The 25,812-nt window shown below is 36.0% G+C and overlaps 1 long non-coding RNA gene across 1 annotated transcript; it reads left to right on the forward strand.

The window, feature by feature from the left end:
• Positions 59 to 8,520, forward strand: LOC109832223. The gene is made up of 3 exons (XR_002244666.1): positions 59 to 237; positions 4,500 to 4,555; positions 8,431 to 8,520. It is a non-coding gene; the product is annotated as an uncharacterized LOC109832223 (long non-coding RNA).

Consider the following 25,812-nt stretch of genomic DNA (forward strand, 5'->3'; position numbering starts at 1 on the left):
CTCTCTCTCTCTCTCTCTCTCTCTCTCTCTCTCTCTCTCTCTCTCCCACCTCCTCATCTCGTCACCGCTCCCTCTCTCTCTCTCTCCAACCTCTAATCTCTAGTTCACTTGCCCATAATCCCTCATCATCGGCAGTTTTTGGAGCTCGAAGCCGACGAACACGAATTCCTCGTTCCCTTGCGTCTAATCCCTCGTTAGTGACGATTTTTGGTGCCTGAAGTCGACGAAGATGAACAGGTAAATGCCCTAATTTCTTTTCATAATTTTTTTTTCATAATTTCAGGTAAATGCCCTAGGGTTTTAGTCTGTGATCTATTTTATGTGTGGTTGAATTGGGTGAAAATGTAAATTCTTTTGTAGATTAAAGTTTAGATTTTATTGTATGTTCGAAATTTAGATTAGGGATGTACGGTACAGAGGAAGAATTTGTAAATTATAGAAATTATTAAGTTTTGAGATAAAGAAGGAAGTTATTGATTAAGTTTGTGAGTCACTATACTTGAAATTTCTATATATGGTTTGATCAGGGGAAGAATATGAACAAAACATATATTACATCAAATCTCTCCCTTGGTTTGCAAGTTAAATTGCTAGCCAATACAAAATTGAAATAAATAAAATTGGAAGGTAATTACAATAAAGAGATTAGGTTATGTAGTGATTAAACTGAAATAAATAAATAAAATTGAAAGGTAATACAAAACAGAAATGTGTGGATATTAGTTTATGTAATGATTAAGTTTCCCAAAGTAGTTGAATTTCTATGAAATTTGCATGATTTATTAAACACCTGTTCTTGCATGCAAGTGGGTGATAGTGTTTAAGAAAAATATATAAATTAAAATAAGGTTTATTTTTAATTATATGATTGTCAAAATTATGCACGGGAAAAAAACATAAAACACACGCGCTCACACACAAAGGAGACACCTAAACACCCAACATTAGTCCAATTTCAATCAACTGGACCTTGTTGTCTCGAATGAATATTATTAGTTATGTAACTTTTGCACATACGATTCAATAAGAAAATTCATGTGCAGACTAACTTATTGACCTCAATAGCACATGTTCCAGCACCTCAATAGCACATATTTCTAAATGACTTGTTTTATTTGCCTTTAATGTTAGTATCTACTTTAATATGACGCTTGTATTTTAGATGGATGGTGATCTCGACGAAGAGACAATAGTTAATATGTGTTCGGGTGCTGCACTATCTGTTTTAGTTATGGTTATGACATTCATGAGGAGAATGCAAAGTAGACTAGATCTATATGTGCAGGTCCTAGTGAGGAGAAAATAAAGTAATATCAAAATAGAAAACAACACATGGACCAGATATATAATGGATTTAGTGATAGTTGTGTCAACTATGTTAGAATGCGTAGTGGTGCTTTTATGAAGCTTGCAGAGATCATGAGAATGAATAATTTATTGCGAGACTCACGACATGTTGTAGTGGAGGAGCAACTTGCTATGACTTTGAATATTTTGGGGTATAAAACTAAAAATCGAAGTGTTAGGTCACATTTTATTAGATCTGGGGAGACTGTGAGTAGGTATTTAAACAAAGTGTTAGAAGCAATTTGTCACATACGTCCATGCTTTTTGAGACAAGTACGGAATAAAGTTCCACAGGAGATCCTTAGCAACCTTCTATACTATCCTTATTTCAAGGTATTCTCTCTTTAATCTATGATTAAAAGCATGTTTATTTAATTTACCACAAAATATTCAATAGTAATTTTTTTATTTTTTAGGATTGTATTGGTATGATAGATGGAACACATGTTGAAGCTATGCTACTTGCTAGTCTTCAACCATGATTCTGTGGTCGAAAATGTGTTACACAAAATGTTTTAGCAGCTTTTACTTCAAACAAGTTGTTCACTTACGTATTAGCAGAGTGAGAAGGATCTGCAAATGACTATAGAGTCCTTCAAGATGCATTGTTTGTGCCACAGCCTCATGGCTTGAAAGTATATGACGGTAATTTCATCAAATCTTCAATTTTAAGTAATTACTTCAATTAATAAATGATATTGAATAAAATTTTAACAAATTCTAATAAACGCTTTCGCATCATGCAAATTGTAGAGAAGTATCACTTGTGTGATGCGGGATACACGACCATGTCGGGTTTCATCTCCCAGTATCATGGTGTTCGTTACCATTTGAAGGAACACATAGGAAGAACACCTAAAAATAGAAGAAAATTATTCAATCTTAGACATTCTTCTTTAAGATCTAAGATTGAATCTACATTTGGTTGTTTGAAGAATCGTTTCAAAATTCTCACCGCAAAGACTCACTACCCTTTTCGTGCGCAAGTGGATATCGTATTAGCTTGCGCAGTTCTTCACAATTATATTGTAATGGTTGACTCGGATGATGACATATTCAATGAGGTCGTTGACATTGAAGATGATGACGGAGATGTTGCTAATGAAGATGAGAATAATATTGTTGATTTCTCTTAACCCCAAACTCAAAGGGAGCAAGCACACTCAAGAAGCGTGTGGAAAGATCGTAGAAATCAAATAGCTTGGGATATGTGGGTTGATTATTGTGAAAAATATAAGGGAGGGAATACTAGTAAAAATAGGCATGTGATGTGCATGATAGCGATGTTGTCTTATGTTATTAATTATTCTATTTCCATGTACTTCATTTTATGATGGCGTGTGTAAAACTATGTAATGTTAATCAAGAAACATTTGTATATTATTATTATGTGTTGTATGAAATTTTTTCTTAGGACACACTTTCTTTACACAACTAAAGTTTATTTTTTGCATTTCTCTATAACTATTTTCTAGGTATGGACGACAACTTCAATTGTGAGGAAAATGATAAGGTTAAAGGCAAGAGTACGACATCAAATTCATCTTCTAGAACCCCATGGAATTCATCAATCCCTTGTGGGTTCAACCCGGGATTTATGTCTTATCACTCTTCACAAGTTAGCCAAGGTCTTAACTTTTGGAATAATTTCCAAATGCAAGATGCTAACTATTGGGGAATTGGCCAACAACCACCAATTTCATTCATGAATATGCTAAATGCTTGTCCAACTTTACAACGTCAAAGATGTAGCATGGGTGAAACTCCGTCACCTAATCAACAAAGTCAAAGCAACATGATGAATTCTATTGATATTGATGGTGATGAAAGTTCATCTCCTAATCCAAAGAGGAAAAATAAAGCTCTTGCACGTAGAACTAAAGAGAAAGAGGCTTGCAAGGAAAGAGTTAACCAATTATGGGAGAGTAAACATGATGATTTGCTAATTCCTTTCCTTGCAAAGTGTGTTAAAGAGGGAATGAAGGCGGATAAGAAGTTCAAAAAACCGCTTATCTTGGCGCCGCCATTCATATAAATGAAAAATTAGGTTCAACGTTCACTTCCGAGAACATTGAAAACCATATGAAACCTATTCGCAATAGATTCTTAGACATGCAAAAATATCGTAACTTGAGCGGTGCCGGTTGGGATGATATGAAGAAGATGGTAATTATGGATGAAGCTTGCTTTGATAGATGGCTAGATGTATTTACAATTTTGTAATGTTCATTTATTATCAAATATTTCTAATTTTGTTCAATGTTGTCCATATATGGATTTGATATATTCCTTAACTATGTAGGACAAGAGTATGAATAGTTCTAAACTTAGGGAATACATCAACAAGCCCATGAAACATTATGAAGACCTTACAATTATTATTGGAGATGATGTTGCTAGAGGAGATGATGTGGTAGATGTGTTGGACAAATTTGGTGGTAGTGCACATTTTAGTATTGGTGATGATGATGATGATATTAGTATGCCAAAGAAGAATACACCTAGCTATATCTCTTTAGATGAAGATGATATTCCACCACCGAAGGTTTCAACTATACCCTCAAAATTCAATCCATCTTCTAGTGTGAACAAAGCTAAAAATAATGTGTCAAAGATGCGTAAAGGAAATGGGGGGAGGTCTAGTGAGGACACGATGCTTATGTGTGAGATAGTAAATAAGGTTAAACAATTCACCTCATCTATGCGCACGATAAGTATGCATTAGACCGAGAAATTGGCAAAAGTTATATTCGCACATGATGATGAATTTTACATAGAAATTCTTGATAAGTTTTATCAACAATTGCATGAGAATGAATCACAAGCTAGGTTGTTTATGGGGAGGCCAACTGTTGTACAAAAGAAGGTGTTGACTGAGTTCATGAAGAGTCAACCTCTTGATTAGAGTGGTGGAAGGTTGGATTGCCTAGCTTTTGGCATATTTTTGTGAAACTAGCTACTTATATCAATGATTGTGTAGTTATTTTTGTATGTAAATGAGCTAGATGATTGTTCATCCTTTTGCCTAACAACTACGGTAGATGTATTAAACTTACATTTGTGCAAAACTAATGCTACTATCTCTATGTTGATGATTCATGTTATACATTTTATACATTTTATTAGTATGCTAATGCAAACTTGTTTGACAGGTTTACAAGTGGGGGTAAGGTGAATGATTTCACGTTGATGAATTAAAGTTAAAGAGGTATGCATGTTTTGTATTATGATGATAAGCTATGACTTTTATAATATGCAACTAAAGTTTATAGCAGTAATATATTGGCGAGGCAATACATTACAGCCAACATTGCTATTATAAACTTCATGGCGAGACAGATAATGAAGAAAAGATCCTTTTCTGAGCACAATTTTTATAATTTAGTTTGAACTTTGGTTTGATTTCCATATTTGGGTTCTTCTGAGCACAACAAACTTGCTTGCTTTAGAACTAACATGACAGCAGATAGAACTAACATACCACTAGAACTAACATTTATATTAGAAATAACACTAGCTGGAATGTTAGAACTAACATGTCAACAGTTATAACTAGCACGAGAGCCAGTAGAACTAACAGGAGCTCAACTAGAGCTAACATACCATTAGAACTAACGCTTATATTAGAAATAATACTAGCTGGAATGTTAGAACTAACATGACAGCAACTAAAACTAGCACGAGAGCTACTAGAACTAACATGGGCTCAACTGGAACTAACATACCACTAGAACTAACGCTTATATTAGAAATAACACTAGCTGGAATGTCAGAACTAACATGACAGCAGTTAGAACAAGCACGAGAGCTACTAGAACTAACATGAGCTCAATTAGAACTAACATACCACTAGAACTAACGCTTATATTAGAAATAACACTACCTGGAATGTTAGAACTAACATGACAGCAACTAGAACTAGCACGAGAGCCACTAGAACTAATAAGAACTCAAATAGAACTAACATATCACTGGAACTAACACTTTTATTAGAAATAACACTAGCTGAAATATTAGAACTAACATGACAGCAGCTAGAACTAGCACGAGATCCACCAGAACTAATAGGGACTCAACTAGAACTAACATACTACTGGAACTAACACTTATATTAGAAATAACACTACCTGGAACGTTAGAACTAACATGATAGCAACTAAAACTAGCACGAGAGCCACTAGAACTAACAAGGGCTCAACTAGAACTAACATACCACTGGAACTAACATTTATATTAGAAATAACACTAGCTGGAATGTTAGAACTAATTGAGTCTTTTTCATTGGTTGTTATGATACTGATACTATGATATTATGCCATGATGATGGTCTTTTTTAATGTATACAGTCAAAATCTATACTAGTAATCAATTGGCGAGGCAATACATGTAGCCAACATTGCTATTATAAATTTCATACCGAAGCATACAATGAAGAAAATGGCTATAACTGAGCATATTTTTCTCTTGAGCATCAGGTTTCTTCAAATCTTGTTCATTGAGTATTTTGGAATTAGGCCCTCGAATCTTTGAATATTTTGCAAATCACTACCTCAAATCTTTTTTAAAAATTACAAACAAGCCCTTCAAAATTTTAAATATTTTTATGTGACGGTTGATATATGTTCACCTCTCAATTTATGTTGCCTAAATCAAGTTTTCTTAATTTTTTAGTTTGAACCAAACACTAGAAAATGAGAGAATCTATTCACATATCAATTATTTTCTTCTTTTTTCAATATGAACCAAACTAAAAAAAGTGGGGAAAGTACTTTCCACTTATTGTTTGGCGAAACAAACATAAGAAACACTTTCCATGAAAGTGAAGGAAACACCAAAAAGTGAAGGAAAATGGGCTTTGAAAAATGAAGAAAACGAACCAAACAGCCCCTAAATGGAACATCGGTTTTGGAGCGAATCGGGATTTTGAAAGGATTCGAGTTCCGATCGTCGTCACTGGAGGCTACGTTTGCGTGTATTGACTCACCGGTTTGGATTGGCCGACGTGTGAGGTTGGTAATTGGGCAAAAAAAATTGTCGTATAATTTGTTTTTGTTGTTAATGCTGGTGCATGATAGGTATTGGGTGCTGGAGAAGTTAGTTGAGGGAAATAGGTGGCGGGGAATCTACCTAGTATTTAGTGCGAATATTCGGAGAATATTTATGAGAAGAATGTAATATTTTGAACATTACGGTGTACTCTCGAATTCGGTGGATCACAATGAGTTTATAACTTCGATGGGACGGTTCACGATTTGATCGCTAAGAAAAGGAGTGTATTTATTATTAGGGGTTTTAAGACATTGGTCTCCAAATCTCATTTATTTTGAAATAATTCCTTCAAAATTTTTACATTTTAAAAAAATCAGAATCCATTGGTTATCCCTTAGTTTAGTGCCTTTAGTTTAAATATACTACTTTAACTAAACAAATCATATTTAGTATTCGAGTTTATTAACGAATATAATTTAATCAGATGTGTATTCAGGGCCGTCTCAAGCATTTTTGAGGCTCTAGGCAGAGAAAAGATATTTGGGGCCTTAATATTAAAAATAATAATTAAATATTAGTTTTTAAAAAAATACATTTTATATAAAATTTAATTTTCTGGATTTTTGAGATGAAAAGTTATTAATTAAATTTTTATATTCAAGGTTTGATAATAAATCCTTTTCAATTGATAAAATTATCAAATTATTTAATCTCTTGAGACATTGTTGAACGTAAATAAGATTTTATTAAGATTGTAAAAGTGGAAAGTTTTCCTATCACTTATCTTGGAGTGTCTTTTAGGCCTGGAAAATTAAAAAAAGATGAATGGTTTCCTTTGATTGAGAAAATAGAGAGGAGATTAGCATTATGGAAAGGTAAATCATTATCAAGAGGTGGTAGACTAGTTTTAGTTAACTCAGTTTTTTCCTCTATGCCAATTTTTTTGGCTATCCTTCTTTTTATTTCCTTCATAGATAATTGATAAAATTAATAAGATGAGAAGAAGATTCTTGTGGATTGAGTCTTTGGATCATAAATGATGCACTAATCTGGTAAAATGGGAGGAGGTTTGTAGACCTAAACACCGTGATGGTTTGGGGATCATAAACTTGAGAATTATGAATAAAGCTTTGTTAGGAAAATGGCTCTGGAAATGGCTTGATGGAAATCTTGATCTTTGGAAACAAATTAGTTTCTATAAATATTTTGAAAGAAAAAGTTAGACAGAGTATTTATACTCTGGGAGAGTACTTTTATCACATTTTTGAAGGAATTTTTTTGTTAATATTGAAAGTTTTTTATGCAGTTCTCAAGTTGAGGTTGGTAAAGGAAATCACACTTTATTTTGTATTGACAAATGGTTAGGCTCATTTACTCTTGCAGCTTTATTTCTATCCTTATTTGCTATCACATCTTTTCCTTTTAGTACTGTTAGTAGTATGAGAAAGAAAGAGAATAATGTGTGGAGATGAGTTGTACAGTTTAGGAGACAGTTAACTGGGTTTTTGTTTCCCAGTATTTTTCTTTGATGAATTTACTTAATTCCTTCTGTTTAGAGCAAAAGGAGGATAAAAGGAAATGGTTATGGGAGGCAAAAGGGAGTTTTATAGTGAAGTCTTTTTATCAATTTCTGATTGATGAAGGCTTAAGGTATGATTGTGCAATTCTATGGAAGCTTCCTATTCCTTTAAAAGTGAAATTCCTTGTCTGGTTGGCTCTAAGACAGGGCTTGAATACAAAGTATGTAGTGGAAAAGAAAGGAATCCATTTGGAAAAGACCTGTTGTTTATGTTCTAAATTGGAGGAGAGTTATACTCATTTATTCATTAAATGTGAGTTTGTTTACTCAATATGGAGATCAATCCAATTCAAATTAAAAACTGAGGGAATTTTTAGTTTGGAATCTTTAAAAGAAGTGTGGCTTAACTGGGAAACTGGTGGTGTTGGTAATTGCAAAATGAAAAGAGATGATTTCATTTGTTTTCTAGTTTGGTGTGTATGGCAAGAACGTAATGATAGGCTCTTTTTTAAATAAAAGGAAGAAGTCTCTTGAGCTTTTGAACAAAATTATGACATTTTCAACCTTTTGGCTAGGTTCTAAAAATGCTTCTCCTCGGGCTACCAGACTACAAGAAAGAAGAAGAAAAAAGAACGTTGATAGATTGCAATCTGTTGGAGATGCTAGAAGAGAAAACAGAGATTTGGCGAATGTGGTGATTCAGCTGGAATGAATTACAATCAGCTCAGTTATGATGATGTTTGTTGTCTGAATTTTAAAACTTTATTCAATTGTGAAACACTTTACTTTTGGGTTTTGATGGTAGTTATCTTGATCATCTCCTTATATATATATATATGAGGAGAATTAATGTAAATTAGTTAAAATAAATAAAAACTGTTATGATAATTCACCATCTAAAGATAAATATATCGAGAAACTGTCTTCATAGGCCCAAAAAGCTATGGCCCAAGCCGGCTTAGCGGCTCTGAGCCCAGCCGAGAACAAATCAATCGACCTACCGAGCGACGAATCATCTTTACAGACACGAAGTGCGGGATCGGTCAACCCCTCATAATCGAGACGACTCCTCAAGAGTCCGCCCGCTTCATAATCAAGACGACTCCTCATGTATTTAGCTCGACCATCTACTCGGCTATCTCCTCGGCTAGAAGCTCACTCAAGTCGGCAAATTATAGGGACGACTCGGAAACTAACCCGTCTCTAATGATGGGATAAAATCTAACTCAGCTCCCTTCAAATATGCATCAATCGACACCACAGTATTAATCTATCCTATCAAGATCTCAACTCTGACAAATCTCAGGCATAAACAGCTTACCCTGCTCACAAGTCACTTCCCAGATATCACTAAGATATCCTCTCCTGTGCTCGAATGACTTCCCTTCCAATCGCCAACCGACATCTGTAAAGCAAAGAATAACTAAACAGTCATCCTCTCTTCCGTCATGCCTCATCTGTCAAAATCTGGGATATGTTGGAGACATCCTCTCCTGTGCGCGAATGACTTCCCCTCCAATCTCCAGTCGGCATCTGTAAAGTGGAGGATGACTAAGCAGCCTATCTACTCACCCCACCACCGCCCTCCTGTGCATGGTCGAAGCTTAGTGTTAGAATATCATGGGCGAAGGACTATAAAAGGGAGTAAAGATGATAAGGTAAGGATATGGCTTCTTCTTCTTCTCTTTTTAATCTTAACTCGGCAAAAAGGCTGAACATTCATTGAATTCAGGGAATCATTCCTTCCCTCTTGACCAACTTTCTTCCTATTAATAACTCACAAAGAGTACCCCCTGACAAGGACCTCAAAGGTCCTGAGATACTTCCTCAAACCCCACTCAAGCTCACCAGCTGACTTGACCGTCGGAGGTACCACGAGGGAAACTGGCCCCGCCCTCTTATGGGTTTGTTCTTCTTCGTACAGGAGAATCAAGAATTTTAGTCTAAGGATCGAGCATAAAGTCAGAGGAGGAGTCGACCGCATCTCTCATTCTCTCACTCTTCATCATCCACAGCAACTCTCATCGACTGTGTGATATCAGACATCAACAAAAACCAACAAGCTTACCTATTATTTTGGGGCCTTCTAGTTTAGACTTACAATTATGTATGTTGAGCATCAAAGATTAAACAAATATGAAAGATGAATGAATGAGAAGAGAATAAAGGAAGTTAGCAAGAGAAAAAAATGCATAAACTATGCATAAATGAGAATGAGTATTTAATATGTGCTTTTCTCTTTTTTTACTGTTACCATCTAATTAATTATAAAAATAATATATAAAAAGTTACAATTAAACTTTATAAGTGTTTTTTTCCAAAGATATAAAGATAATTATAGCAATAAATGATCCATTAAAGATAATTTAGAATCCTAACAATAGTCAACTTCTTATATTTCCAATATATATATATATATATACTACTAATACATATACTATATAGTATAAACCATATAGATACTATATATATAGAGAGAGAGAGAAGAGAGAGAGAGAGAGAGAGATGAGACCGAGACGAGAGAGAGAGAGAGAATACTAGCTTGGTACAAACCACCGAAATTTGTGTGAAATGGGTTCATATTCCCAACTTCCCAACTCATGTTGAATGTGGGCCCTTGATTTTAATGAGTTGGAGGGGAACCTATGCCAACCTCAACTACCAACAGCATAAACACCCACTGCGTTGGTTACCGAAAACATACTCATTTTCTCATATATATAACATAATAGTATATTATATGTATAACTATATGACTATATATATATATATACATACTATATATATATGTATTCTATTCATTTGCTTATCAAATATTTGTTCAAAATTTGATCGCTTCTTATTTGTATTATTATGAATATGATGTTATATTTTCAACCGACTTATATTTTCTACTATTGTTCTATATACTAATTTTGAGAGACTTAAAGAATCTTAAATTAGTTTTCTAATAAAATATTTAAATTAAATATATATACATCATAATTATAATGGAATAATTTTCATTTATAAATTTTAATATTATTTAAAAATTAAATTCTTTAACAGAATGAATATAGATAAATGTAGATATTGTTTGTGAAGCACGTGACTCGTGGGGCCATGCGGGACAGGGGAAATCGCGTGAAAGAGGAACGTGAATGGGTTTTGCTCTCGTGGGGTCCACGCGTGAGGATTTTACGTGAACAATTTGTTTGCTTCCTGATCGTGTTCTGGCCCACCCGATCGAACGATATAAATACCTCATAGGGTTTTGTGAAGCTCGGTGTGCAGGAGTGCAAGTACGAAGAAGGGGGGGATTCTGTTCTTGGCGGCGCAGGCAGAAGTGCAAGCGAAAGTAGGGGAAAAGCGGCTGCGTGTAAGGAGTTTCGGATGTCCTTTTGTGTGTAGTCCTTTTGTGCTTTTGAGAGAGATATTTGTGTGAGAGGTTTGAGAAATTGTGTGAGGGTTTAGATTGAGTGATTGTAAACCCTAGTTGTATTCTCTCCTCTCTAATAGTAGATCTCCCCCCTCATTACCCCGTGGACGTAGGCAGTTTGCCAAACCACGTAAAATTGGTTTGTTTGTGTTTGTGGCTATTGTAATAGTTTTTAGGATTCCTCGATAAGTCAGTCCTAGAACTAATGAGAGGAAGAACCGATATCTCACCTTGTTGAGATATTCGCTTCAGATTCTTGTTTCCTTGGTGAGACGAGAATTCTTATTGATCTTTCTCTCTTATTGTGCACCAGAAACTCTGTCGAAATTTTCGCTGTGCACAAGAAGTGGTATCAGAGCCCAGGTTCCAGATCTAGTGTTTGGTTGGAGAAGTAGATCAATTTGGAGGCTCGTTTAGGTCTTCGCTTGGTGATAAATGTGGGATCTTTTGGTAAAGACTTTATCTTTTCAGTTTTGGATCTATTCTTCGTTCGATTGGTGTGTTGAGAAAGATGTCGGGGAAAGGAGGTGCTTCAGGTGTCGAGGGTAGTGCTTTTGGCGCGAAGACCATTCAGAGTTTGAATATCCACTCTATGAAGATAGATGTGGAGAAATTTAATGGCACAACCATTCAGAGTTTGAATATCCACTCTATGAAGATAGATGTGGAGAAATTTAATGGCACAAACAATTTTAGATTATGGAGATGCGAGGTTTTGAAGATAGATGTGGAGAAATTTAATGGCACAAACAATTTTAGATTATGGAGATGCGAGGTTTTGGATGCGTTGAACGCACAGAATTTGAAGGATACCTTAGAGTTAGATGACAAGCCAGATGACATTGAAGAGAATGTTTGGAAGAAGATGAATCAAACGACGTATGGTGCGATTAGGTCTTGTTTGACTCAAGATCTAAAATATGATGTGATGAATGAGACTTCTGCGAAGAAGATTTAGGAGATTCTCGAAAGCAAGTATTTGACCAAGAGTATGGAAAATCATTTGCATTTGAAGAGGAGGCTTTATCGTTTCCAATTGAAGAATGGAACCTCTATTAGAGATCACATGAACCACTACACGAAGCTTCTTGCGGATTTGGCGAACGTGGATGTTATGATTGAAGATGAGGACAATGCGTTGTTGCTATTGAGTTCCTTGCCCGACGAGGAATATGAGACCTTCGTCCTTACTTTGATTAATGGGAAGACATCTCTTTCGTATAGTGAGGTCACTGTTGTACTGGTGAATTATCAGCTTCGGAAGAAGGATAAGGAAACTTCGATTGAGTCGGTATCAGAGGCGTTGGCCGCAAGAGGGAAGAGTCCAAACCGAAAGAATTAGAAGTCACAGTCTAGAGTAGGACATCCTATAATTAGAAAAGATCAGTATGCTTGGTGCAAGGAGACTGGTCATTGGAAGAAAGACTGTCCAAAGCTCGACGAATAGATGAATAATAAGCAGAAGGGAAAAGGAAAGCAACCATCATCAGAAGCAAACATCGTATCGAATGGTAATATTTCTGATTCTTCTATTTATTCACTTTCTATCAGTCCTACATGGAGCTATTCATAGGAATCAGAGTGGATGTTGGATAGTGGTACGACCTATCATGTGTGTCCTAGAAGGGAATGGTTCTCCAGTTTTGAGAAGCTAGATAGTGGTGTGGTGTACATGGCTGATAACCGTGTATGCTAGATCCTTGGGATAGGAAGAATTCGCATCAAAATGTTTGACGGGACTGTTAGGGAGTTAAAAGATGTGAGATATATTCCTTCTTTGAGGAAGAACTTGATCTCAATTGGAGCTTTGGTTAGAGAGTGTCTGAATGTTCGAATTGAGGACATGGTTCTTAAGATTGTGTAAGACTCTCGGATTGTGATGAAGGGCGTCAGGAGGAATAACCTGTATTACTTGACTGGAGGTATAGTGACATGTAGAGAACTGGCGACTTCTATTGATTCGACTAGACTGCGGCATTTGGGGCTTGGCCATTCCAGTATTGATTCCTCGCATAGAGTCAAAGAGGGTGTGAAGACCTGCAGTTTGAAGTCCAGTGAACATGTTGATGTGAGCAAGAAGACCGAGGTGAAGTTTGGCACCTCTATTCACCGAGCTAAGGGTCGTTTCGGAGGTGTTCACGTGGATGTTTGGGGGCCTTCCAAGGGGGCATCATTGGGAGGTAATAGAAGTTTGGTTTCCTTTATTGGTGGCTGTTCTAGGCATGTTTGGGTTGCAACCAAATCCCCTATGGATAAAGTCCTAGTAGTCTCTAACAGTTTGAAGAAGTGTAAGATGGATAGAAAGGTGAAGGTACTTCATTCTGATTTGGATGAGAGGTACAAGATGAACCTATTTCTATATTGGAGCCGAGCTCACGGCATTTCGAGATACTTTATTGGAAAGGAAATCTTGGGGCAACCAGATAGGGTGATAAAATTGGAGAACCGTGCCTTGCTGGAGGAGGATCACTGTTTATGGTCGAGCAATGGTTTGCAGAAGAGGTTCTGGACTGAGGCTTCGACATATTTGACTCATCCTATTAAAGAGTTGTCAACTGCTGTGATTGGAGGTAAAACTCCATTGGAAGATAGGTCTGGTAGTGTCACTTTGGTTGAGGCTTCGATGAGGGAGCTAATTGACTCTCAGCAGGTGGAGAGTTTTGGACATACCTTAGATGTATCGCAGCAGGTGAATATTGATGCTACTTCACATTAGGTGGAGATTACTCCACATACTCCAGATCATACTGCATCATTTAGGATTCCAGCTGAGGTGACACAGTTAAGGGATCAATTTGTTGTGGATGCAGATGATGAGTTGGGTTTTGATTCGAGTGCAGCTGATAGATGTAGTTTGGATATGGTCATTGTGATGAGTTGGGTTTTGATTCGAGTGCAGCTGATAGATGTAGTTTGGATATGGTCATTGGTTCACCTCATGTGGAGGTGTTTGAGACCATTGGAGGTGCTATCAGCCGCATAATAGATGATATTGGAGAAGGGTTACGAACTCTTATTGGATTGAGGTCGTTCGCGGTCATTTGGGTGAACTACATAAGGCTTGATTCCTTGGGCAAGAGGATACGTAGGCAATCTTTATGATGCAGCCGTGTTTGGATTAGTTGATGGGGGTGAGATCGATTTGGTGAGTTGATACAGATATTTGGAGAGTGTTTGCATTCTTATTTGGGTTCTCGACTTGTTGTGGATTGAGTCCGTTGTCGTGAATTGTTTCACTTCGTACCGGACGCAACAAATAAAACATTTGTTTTGGTTGATGTCGGCTTAGTTTTGGAAAAACTTCACCGAGGTGGAGAATTGTGAAGCACGTGACTCGTGGGGCCATGCGGGACAGGGGAAACCACGTGAAAGAGGAACGTGAGTGGGTTTTGATCTCGTGGGGTCCACGCGTGAGGGTTTCACGTGAACAATTTGTTCGCTTCCTGATCGTGTTCTGGCCCACCCGATCGAACGATATAAATACCTCATAGGGTTTTGTGAAGCTCGGTGTGCAGGAGTGCAGGTACGAAGAAGGTGGGGATTCTGTTCTTGGCGGCGCAGGCAGAAGTGCAAAGCGAAAGCAGGGGAAAAGCGGCTGCGTGTAAGGAGTTCTGGCTGTCCTTTTGTGTGCAGTCCTTTTGTGCTTTTGAGAGAGATATTTGTGTGAGAGGTTTGACAAATTATGTGAGGGTTTAGATTAAGTGATTGTAAACCCTAGTTGTATTCTCTCCTCTCTAATAGTAGATCCCCCCTTCCTTGCCCCGTGGACGTAGGCAGTTTGCCGAACCACGTAAAATTGATTTGTTTGTGTTTGTGGCCATTGTAATAGTTTTTAGGATCCCTCGACAAGTCAGTACTAGAACTGATGAGAGGAAGAGCCGATATCTCACCTTGTTGAGATATTCGCTTCAGATTCTTGTTTCCTTGGTGAGACGGGAATTCTTATTGATCTTTCTCTTTTATTGTGTACCAAAAACTCTGCCGAAATTTCCGCTGCGCACAACATTGTTTTGGATATATGGGGATAATATAGACCTTGTTTGTGTTAGAGCTTCAACAATAGATAATAAATTTGACAATACGTGCATGAGAGTGAGAGACAGATGGCAGTAATGCATCAGATGAGCAAGGGCCAGTTGGCATTTGGGTATCAATTTGTCGACACTACAACTAAATATCTTCTGTTTCTTGAAGCCTCTTGCTCCGCTTTAAAAAAGAAAAAAAAAGAAAAAAGAAAATATGAAGTAGGCCCGTAATATTGTGGGTTGTGTGCCTCATTATATTGTTCAGCCAAAAGAATATTGTTCAAAAGAGAACATAACAGTGAAAATTTTAAACTAATGGGTGCATGGTCACGAAGATTTCCTTTGCAAGTGTGTTCGCACCCTTTTCAATAATTGGTATCCCCACAAAATTCTTACTATATTTAACACGTCCATTACAAGTTTATAAAATGAAACCCAAATAATTTCGGTAAAAATTATTTCTTTTTTTCTTTATGGAGTTAAAATCATTTCTTAAAAAACCTATTAACTTGTTATGTCATTTGTGTGATGAATGCCCTATCAGTATTCACTAATCTTATAAATCATATGTTTTCGCACTACTTAGATCAATTTATATTTATATTCATTGATGATATCCTGTTGTACTCTAAGAAGTTGGAATAATATGAAGAACATCTCAGGTTAATTTTAGAAATTATTTGAAGAGAACGTCTATTTGGCAAGCTAAGCATATGTGAATATTGACTAAAGAGAGTATTTCTTTTAGGTCACATTATATCTTTTGAAGGTCTATTGCGGTTGAACTGTTGATCACTCATTTGAACAGTCATGTGAAGCAATATTAAGAAAACGTTAAGCAAAATTTGCTTCTTCTTGTGTCCGAAATAAAAGGCATATACAAATAACTTGAATTTATATATTGATTTCAATAAGTTTAGCATAATACTTACATACAAAAAATATTTAGCATTGTTTCGTTTTGTTTTGGGTAGTTTTTCTTTGAATATAAATATTGATCATGTTTATAGGAGAGCTAAATGCATTTTATGGCGGAAAAAAGAGTTGGATTTGCTTGTTGGCCCAACAGAGGCATGTTGGGCCATGGGCCTTTACCTCAACTCTGCATTCAGTTTTGCTAAGCAGTAAAATTCAAAAACGAAACGTGTTTATGTTGGGGATTAATGGAGCACAGAAACAAATATCACACAAGCACCAAGATAACACCAAGGGGTCATTACACGATTCGGTCAAACATCTTCATATCCACGGTCTCTTAGGATATCTACTATCTTTACTATCAATACAAGCTACACCGATCATTTAAGACCCCCAAAAAGTCTACTATCATACTAAATCACTTGAAAAACCTCAGAACCCCAATCACACAAGTACTTTTAGAAGACACTATCTCTTACTAGGAGGATGACTTTCTCGACTTTTCTCTTTTCTTAAATCTCCATTTTTCCAATAAGGGTGTCCTTGGCAAACAACACAAAACTAGACTAGGACCAGTCCTGGCCTAGTTTAATGCTAAACCAGTTTTCTTTTGGACTAGCTCTCCCCTCGTCTAAAAAAACCGGTTTAGTGTCAATTTTTAGGCTAAAAAATTTGGGTTAACTCTCGTATGAGAATTTACCAAACGAGAAACAACTTAAAATTGAGGCAGGTTTAGTCATGGCTCAACTTTACAAGATTGCTAAACATACCCTACAACTTAAAGAGAAAACTATAAAATTGTAAGAATTTCTTATAGCATGATTAACAAAATTTAACACTCATTTACATACTAAAACGAGATTGAATAAAATGGTACATACCTTCTTCCATTATTGAATGTAATGAACACCAAATTACCGATAATTGTTCTTCTTTTTCGACTCCACAACACAAAACCAAGATGATGGATTATTATCACATGACTTGATTATTGATCATACATTGTGTGTGGACAAGTGACTCTCTTTATAGAACTCTTACCATCAAGGAGTTCATGACTACCCAATATAGTTATGTCTTAAAAAACCACCAAAGTAGTTAATTCCAAAATTCAAATTCAAATTGCTATTAATGTCACATAATAGAATATGAAGAGTCAAAATTCTAACATTCTCCCATTAGACTCAAATATTCTATTAATGTTCTAATAACATAACAATATTGCAACTATACTTTATGGCCAAACAATTTGTTGCAATTGAATAAGCAAAATAATTAATTCTTGAGCAAACAATTTGTTGCAATTGAATAAGCAAAATAATTAATTCTTGAGAAGCTTCATATATATATATTTATGTACATATAACTTTGAGTCACACTTTATTAATTCTTGAGAAGCTTCATATATATATATTTATGTACATATAACTTTGAGTCACACTTTATACGCTTACATAGCAATAAACACATGACATAAACATAATGTGTACACTTTATTTGTCATGAATATAAAACACTAACAACATCAAATAAGTCTAGACATAAAACATAACAAACACTTAAACATTAATGAGCCCCATGTTGCTTACATGACCCTTAAACGGAATGAATGATATAGCTTTAGTCAATGGGTCAACAATCATGAATTATGTTCTTGTGTGTTCAAACTTAACAATGTGATCACGAACTCGACCTTTAGCCTTAAGGAACTTGATGTCAATGTATTTCGATCGATTTCCGCTTTTATTGTTGTTAGCAAATACAACCGTAGAGGTGTTGTCACAATAAATAAGCAATTGTTTTGAAATGAGATCAACCACTTTAAGCTCCACAACAAAATCCCTCAACCATGATGCCTGTGATGATGCCTCGTAGCAACCTATAAATTCTGCTCCATAGTCGAGGATGCAACTAAGCTTTGTTTCATACTTTTCCAGGATATTGCACCTTCAGCAAGTAGAAAAATATATCCTGAAGTAGATTTTCTTGTATCCTCGCAACTAGCCCAATCAGAATCTGTATATCCAATCATTTCCAAATGATCTGAATAACTATACGTGAGCCTATAATTTTTAGTCCCTTTTAGGTATCTTATTATCCTCTGGGCAGCTTTCCAATGAGCCATTCCAGGATTATTTTAATACCTTCCTAACATTCCTACTGAAAAGGCAAGATCTGGTCTTGTGCAAACAACCGCATACATAAGAGTTTCAACTGCAGAAGCATATGGAATATTTTCCATTTCTTTTAGTTCTGAAACATTGCTTGGACATTGATCCAAACCAAACTTATCATCTTTGGAAATAGGTGCATCTTTAGGTGCACAATTCTGCATTCCAAATCTATCCAAAACTTTGTTAATGTAAGCTTTTTGAGATAATCTCAATTTTCTTAGGGATCTATCTCTGTGAATCTCTATTCTAATGACATAAGAGGCTTCACCTAAATCCTTCATTTTAAAGTTTTGTGACAAGTAACTTTTAGTCTCATGTAATAGGTCATTATCATTATATGCAAGTAATATATCATCAACATATAGGACTAATATAACAAATTTACTCCCACTGATTTAACATATAAGCATTCATCCACAATATTCTCTATAAAATCAAATTTAAGAATTGTATTGTGGAATTTTATATGCCATTGACGGGAAGCTTGTTTAAGCCCATATAATGATTTATTTAGCTTGCAATATAATTAATCTTTTTGCCCAAAATTAAATCCTTCGGGTTGTCTCATGTATACTTCTTCCTCAAGATCATCATTTAGAAAAGCTGTCTTCACATCCATTTGATGTAACTCTAAATCTATATGAGCTACTAATGTCATAACTATTCTTAAATCATCCTTAGAAGAAACATGAGAAAATGTTTCATGAAAATCAATGCCTTCCTTTTGGGTAAACCCTTTGGCTACAAGTTTGGCTTTATATCGTTCAACTTTACCAGATGAGTCTCATTTTGTTTTGAATATCCATTTACAACCAACAACTGAGACTCCTTTCGGTATTTCAACAAGATCTCATACTTTTTTCTTTTCCATAGACTCTAATTCTTCTTTCATGGCATCAAGCCATGAATAAGAATTTTCTCCATTAATGGCTTGTGAAAACGAAGTAGGATCATTTTTAGTTCCTACATCAGTGTTAGACTCTTGAAGATATACGACGTAGTCACTAGGTATTGCTGGTTTTCTGATTCTAGAGGATCTTGTTAGTTCAACTTGATTATCTAAATTTTCCTGATTTTGGATAACCGGTACCTCATGAACATCATCTATTTTATTTTGAATTATTTGTTCATTAACTTGATTTGGTGTGTCTTCTATAATAAGTACAATTCTCCTTTGAATAAATAATTCTTTAACCGTAGATGATGAATTAGGATTCTTTATTTCCTCAATTCTCATTTTACGAGGAAACTCATCAAAGGTTGAATCCTTAAAAAATTTACCATTCCTAGCTTCTACAATCTTTTGTGTGTGTAACGGATAATAGAATTTATATCCTTTTGAATTTAAAGCATACCTAATAAAGAAGCCACTTTCGGTTCTTGAATCAAGTTTCTTAATGTGAAGATTATATATTCTCACTTCAACTCGGCAACCCCATACATGCATATGATTCAGACTAGGTTTGCATCCTTTCCAAATCTCAAAAGGAGTTTTTGGAACTGCTTTTGATGGAACACGATTAAATATATACACAGCAGTCTTTAGTGTTTCACTCCAAAAGGATGACGATAGATCAGCATTACTATTCATGCTTCTAACCATATCCATTAGTGTCCTATTCCTTCTTTCAGCCACACCATTTTGTTGTGGTGTACCCGGCATTGTGTATTGTGCTATAATACCTTCACTTTTAAGGAATTAGGCAAACGAACCTGACATTTTTCCTTTTCGGTGTATCTCCCATAGTACTCTCCACCCCCTATCCGATCTCACAATCTTTATTATCTTGTCTAATTGATTTTCTACCTCGACCTTATAAGTCTTAAAAGCATCTAATGCTTCAGACTTTTTATTTAGGAGGTATAAATACATATACCTAGAATGGTCATCAATAAATGAGATGAAGTATTTTTGACCATTTAGACAAGGAATTGGAGATGGTCCCCATACATCTCTATGAATGATTTCAAGACATTCTGTACTCCTTTTAGAATTCTTTTTAGTAATGTTAGTTTGCTTTCCTTTTATGCAATCCACACATGTACTAAAGTTAGTAAAGTTTCGATTAGGAAGAACTCCTTCATTTATTAACCTTTTAATTCTATTAACTGAAATATGTCCTAATCTCTTATGCCATAATATAGAGGAGTTTTTCTTAATGATACTTCTTTTATTACCAACATTATCGACGTTTAAAGAAAGCAAATTATTTTCAAAGTTTGTGTCTAAATCAAGCTTGTAAAGATTTTCAGATAATATTCCAGAACTAATACAAACTTCACCTTTATATAAAAGAAATCCAATAACATTGAAATTAATTTCATAACCACAAATACTTAGTTTTGATACAGAAATCAAATTTCTTAAAACTGAAGGTACATAGAACATATTTTTTAAATCAATTACATTACCAGATTTTAAAATAAGTCGATATGTTCCAACGGTCTTTACAAGTGACCGCATCCCATTTCCTGAATAGATGCCCGACTCACTTGCTGTCGACGTCCGTTGGGTTAGAAACTCCTGCATAGTATTGACAACATGAATTGACGAACCAGAATCAATCCACCAAGTATTATTAGGAACATAACTAAAATTAGATTCGAAACAAACATATGATATGATATTACCTTTCTTCGCGAGCCATTTCTTGTATTTTAGGCAATCTTTCTTAACATATCTCTCTCTCTTTTTACAAAAGAAGCACTTTGAACCCTTACCGTTGAACTTCATAGGTTGTTTTCCTTTAACCTTTAACAGATCAGATCCATTTTTGCCTTTACATACATTTTTCTTATCATGAGTTGTTATATTAACACTTTCTATAACCTCATGTTTAAGTCTTTCTTCTTCTTGAACACACATGGTTAGGAGTTTATTTACAGACCAATTCTCTTTGTGTGTATTGTAAGAGATCTTGAAAGGTTCATACTCCGCTGGAAGTGAAGAAAGTATGAAATGCACTAGAAATGATTCAGATATATTAATTTTTAGAGGTTTAAGTTGGGAAAGAATATCCATTAATTGCATAATATGCATGCGCACACCCTTACGAGCATCATATTTCATATTTGTGAGTTTCTGAATCAAGGTTGTAGCCATAGCCTTGTCACAAACAATAAATTTCTCCTCGATTGCTTTCATGAAATCTTTTACCTTATCAAATTCAGGAATTGATCCCCGAATACTTCGACTAATATGGGATTTCATAAGCATCATACTAAGACGATTTGCACGCTCCCATTTTTCAAATTCAGCCTTCTTACTTGGTTCTGTAGTCTCAGTGGGAGTAGGAGGACATTCTTTATAGAGAGCTAAGTCTAGATCTAAGCGCGCAGCCCAATTTTAGAAGGACCTTGTCCTTCCAATTTGAAAATTTATCGCCGTTTAGAATCGAGTCTTCATTAACTACAGAAACAGGAACAAATGCATTGAAATGAAACAAAAGTAATGTTACAAAAATTAAACTTTATTCAAAGTAATGACTTTTAACATTCTTGTGGGTAGAGGTCCTAAAATGTATAGATTCATTACTTAATCTTTAATTAAGAACAACAAAAGTTTGATTATAATGAAAGAAAATTTTCATGCCTGTGGATATAAGAAATTTTCCCATTATAAATAAATATGCTTTCTTAACCCAATAAGTTTACATAGATCATTACTTCCCTGTGAGGTATAACAGAGATATATGTAAATATAATTGCAACTCTGGATTGAATTAACATCTTTAATAATGAGATATCACATATATTTTTCAAGACTTATAGATGCTGTGGCCATTCTACAAGTTTAAAACTTAATCTCATTAAAACCGTCATTATAAAATCATTCAATCCAAAAGAAAATTAAATTGTAATGTAGGCAGTTTGTTCAAATGGAAATTCAGAACTGCAATGTAATAAGAGAAAAAGAAAATCGTTTTTTAATCAAACCCAAGAGCTCTAAAGGCCCTACCCTAAGGCCCTTGTCAAGATATATTAATATGGGGGGAGGGGGGGGGGGAAAATTCTTACCACTAGGCTACTTTATTAGTTGGTAAAAGATGATTCCAAGTTCTATAAAACCTTCAATGGTACAGAAAAACAAATTGTACCAAAATAAATTCGGGAAAATAACAAATTTGCATCATATAATGGCTCTGTTACCAATTGTAAGAATTTCTTATAGCATGATTAGCAGAATTTAATACTCGTTTACATACTAAAACGAGATTGAATAAAATAGTACATACCTTCTTCCATTAATTGTTGAATGTAATGAACACCGAATTACCGATAATTGTTCTTCCTTGTCCACTCCACAACACAAAACCGATTGTTGAATGTAATGAACACCGAATTACCGATAATTGTTCTTCCTTGTCCACTCCACAACACAAAACCGAGATGATGGATTATTAAATTACCGATAATTGTTCTTCCTTGTCCACTCCACAACACAAAACCGAGATGATGGATTATTATCACAGGATTTGATTATTGATCATACATTGTGTGTGGACAAGTGACTCTCTTTATAGAACTCCTACTAACTACTCAATGTAGTTATGTCTTAAAAAAACCACCAAAATAATTAATTCTAAAATTCAAATTCAAATTGCTATTAATGTCACATAATAGAATATGAAGAGTCAAAATTCTAACCTATCTCAGAATTAGCTTTTAGTGGGGTGAAGGCCCGATTGAGTCGCTGAGGAATGGAGAAAATAACGATGAAAATAATAGAGATAACAGTCATCGATCTCCTTACTCTTAAAGTTTGTGTTGATGCATTAGATTCAGGGTGCGTGATATGTGGCCATTAATCAGAGGTAATTGTCCCACAGGGAAAAGATGTGCATACAGATATTTTTTGTTTTTTAACTTGTTAACGATTTTTCATAGCTTGTTACTGACTGCCGTTATCTTGGTTATTCCGACAAATTAAGAGGTTGTGGTCCAAATTAGTGAGAGATCAAGAACCATGACCACAAATAACTAGATCAGGAGCTAAATTTGATAGAAATTATTTGTAATATGCTAAAATGAAAATGGTAATTAATGGGTTGAGGATGATATAAAGGGAAGCCACCGTAGTAAAAATCAACACGTGTTTCTGAGCAAGTCCTATGTCGGCACAGACAACTATAGAAGTATCACTGATCGAAGAGAGATTACAAATCTACATAAGAGCTCCCCCTCCTCTCTCTCTCTCTCTCTCCTCTCTCTCTCTCTCTCAAATAATAGAAATCAAAGTCAAAATCTATGCTTTCTATCTCATGTTTAGACTCTATATGACACACTTAACATTTTTTCTAATTAAAATCAACCTGTAGTACTCTATTCTATCTTGTTAGACGGCTAGAGGAGGAGGAGGGAGGGAGGGAGGGCGGGAGGGCCGGGGGGGGGGGGGGGGGTGATTAGGGTCTTATGCTAATCTAATCCGATTTTATGCCAATTAAAACTAATTAATAAATTATTCTTGCAAGATAGATATACAATATGTTACAAGCAAGAATAAGCAATATGAATAAGGAGATATATCCTAGCAATGAGATATACTATGAGATATATGCAAGGATATACAACTTAACACAAGGGGGTGAAATAAATAAACAAAACAAGAGTGATAGTATGCAAATAAACAATGCAAACACACAATATGATCACGGAGTTCGGACCTTCCGTCCTACGTCTCCGCTCCCCACTCTCGGGGAGAAATCCACTATCACAACCGGGTTTTCTACGCTTACCCGAATAACGTTTACACCTCACACTCGGTTTTCTAGCTAACCGAAAACTTTATAACTACACACTTGCAATCACACTCTACACCCTCTAACTGTTGGCTTAGTCCGTGTCCTCCTCCTCAAGTGCTCGGATGCGACCTCTCCCTAGGTTCGTCAACCAATGCCACTCCTCTTGGATTCGACTCTGTCTCTCACCAATCACTCCTCTGGTATACAAGTGTAATACAATGTGAACCTCACAATTAAGCACAATACAACAAATGATTGTTCTTGTTGGGCGCAGAGTCACGCCCACCGCCGCGGAAGCGATATCACCTGAGAGAGAGCCCTGGCTTTTGTTATCACATAAGCACAAGTCAACCTCTATATTCTTGTTTCTCAAAGGAAACGAGAATAGATAGTGAAATTCTTATTTCTCAAAGGAAACAAGAATTAAAAGTGATATATTTCATCAAAGTGAAATATACACTCTTCCTCTCATCAGCTCTAAGACCGAATATTGAGGGAACCTACAAGCAATAGCCAACAACCAGAAAACAATAAATACACGAGATTTACGTGGTTCGGCAAACTTGCCTACGTCCACGAGAGGGGTGAGGGGAGATTCCACTATAAGGAGAACACCGACGACTTGTACAATCCACAAGCTCGTCTCAAAGAAAAAGGATCTGATTTTTACCCAAAAGAAATTAACCTCCATTTTGTAAAATCCCTCCTTTTCTCTCCTCAAGATCTCTCTTTTAGATCTCTTTTATTCGCTGCCTAAACCCTCTTTTCTTCTCCTTTAATAGCCGGCTAAACACTCTCTAAAAACCCTCTGTTTGTGTTTTTCCACCTGCTATTTCCCCCACAGCCGAAACCCTAGCAATTGTTCCTATTTATAGGAAACGGACGTGGCTGTACATCACACGGAAAGGAAAACCACCCACCCGAAAGCTCAGGCCCACGAAGCTTAGGCCCACGTGCCCGGGTGGGTAGCCCTCACTCACAATTCTCCACCTCGTACATCATTTGATAAACCTTAAATTTTGGACGAACATCAGAAGAACACCGCGAACTTCACCAGAGAGATCTGAAACACCAAAGCCCGGCCAAACCAGGTCAAACCAGCTGCGCCACTTTACCGCGGCTGCCTACGTACCCTCCACCGGGATCAAGCAAACCGTAGTTCAGGATTTGTTCTCCATATAATCTCCACCTCACCCCATCACCGCCCCGAAGGGCCATGCCCTCTCGGGAAAATCAACACGGACTGATATGAAGCAAGTCCAAGCAATGCTTAAACTTGCTACCTGTGACCACCTTGGTTAACATGTCTGCTGGATTCTCATTCGTGTGCACATTCATGAGAGAAATATCACCTTCCTCTATGACATCTCGCACAAAATGATACCTGACATCGATATGCTTGGTACGAGCATGATGAACTTGATTCTTCGCCAAGTGAATCGCACTCTGACTGTCGCACCACAAGTTCACGTTCTCCTGCTCAATCCCCAAATCGTCTAGAAGACCCCACAACCACAATGCTTCCTTCACTCCCTCCGCCATGGCCATGTACTCGGCCTCTGTAGTAGAAAGTGCCACTGTAGCCTGCAACATCGATCGCCAACTAACTGGAGCTCCATGTATCCTGAATACATAACCAGTAGTAGATCACCGTCTATCTAGATCGCCCGCATAATCAGAG

This window comes from Asparagus officinalis, chromosome 3, assembly GCF_001876935.1.
Source record: "Asparagus officinalis chromosome 3, Aspof.V1, whole genome shotgun sequence".
NCBI classification, from domain to species: Eukaryota; Viridiplantae; Streptophyta; class Magnoliopsida; order Asparagales; family Asparagaceae; genus Asparagus; species Asparagus officinalis.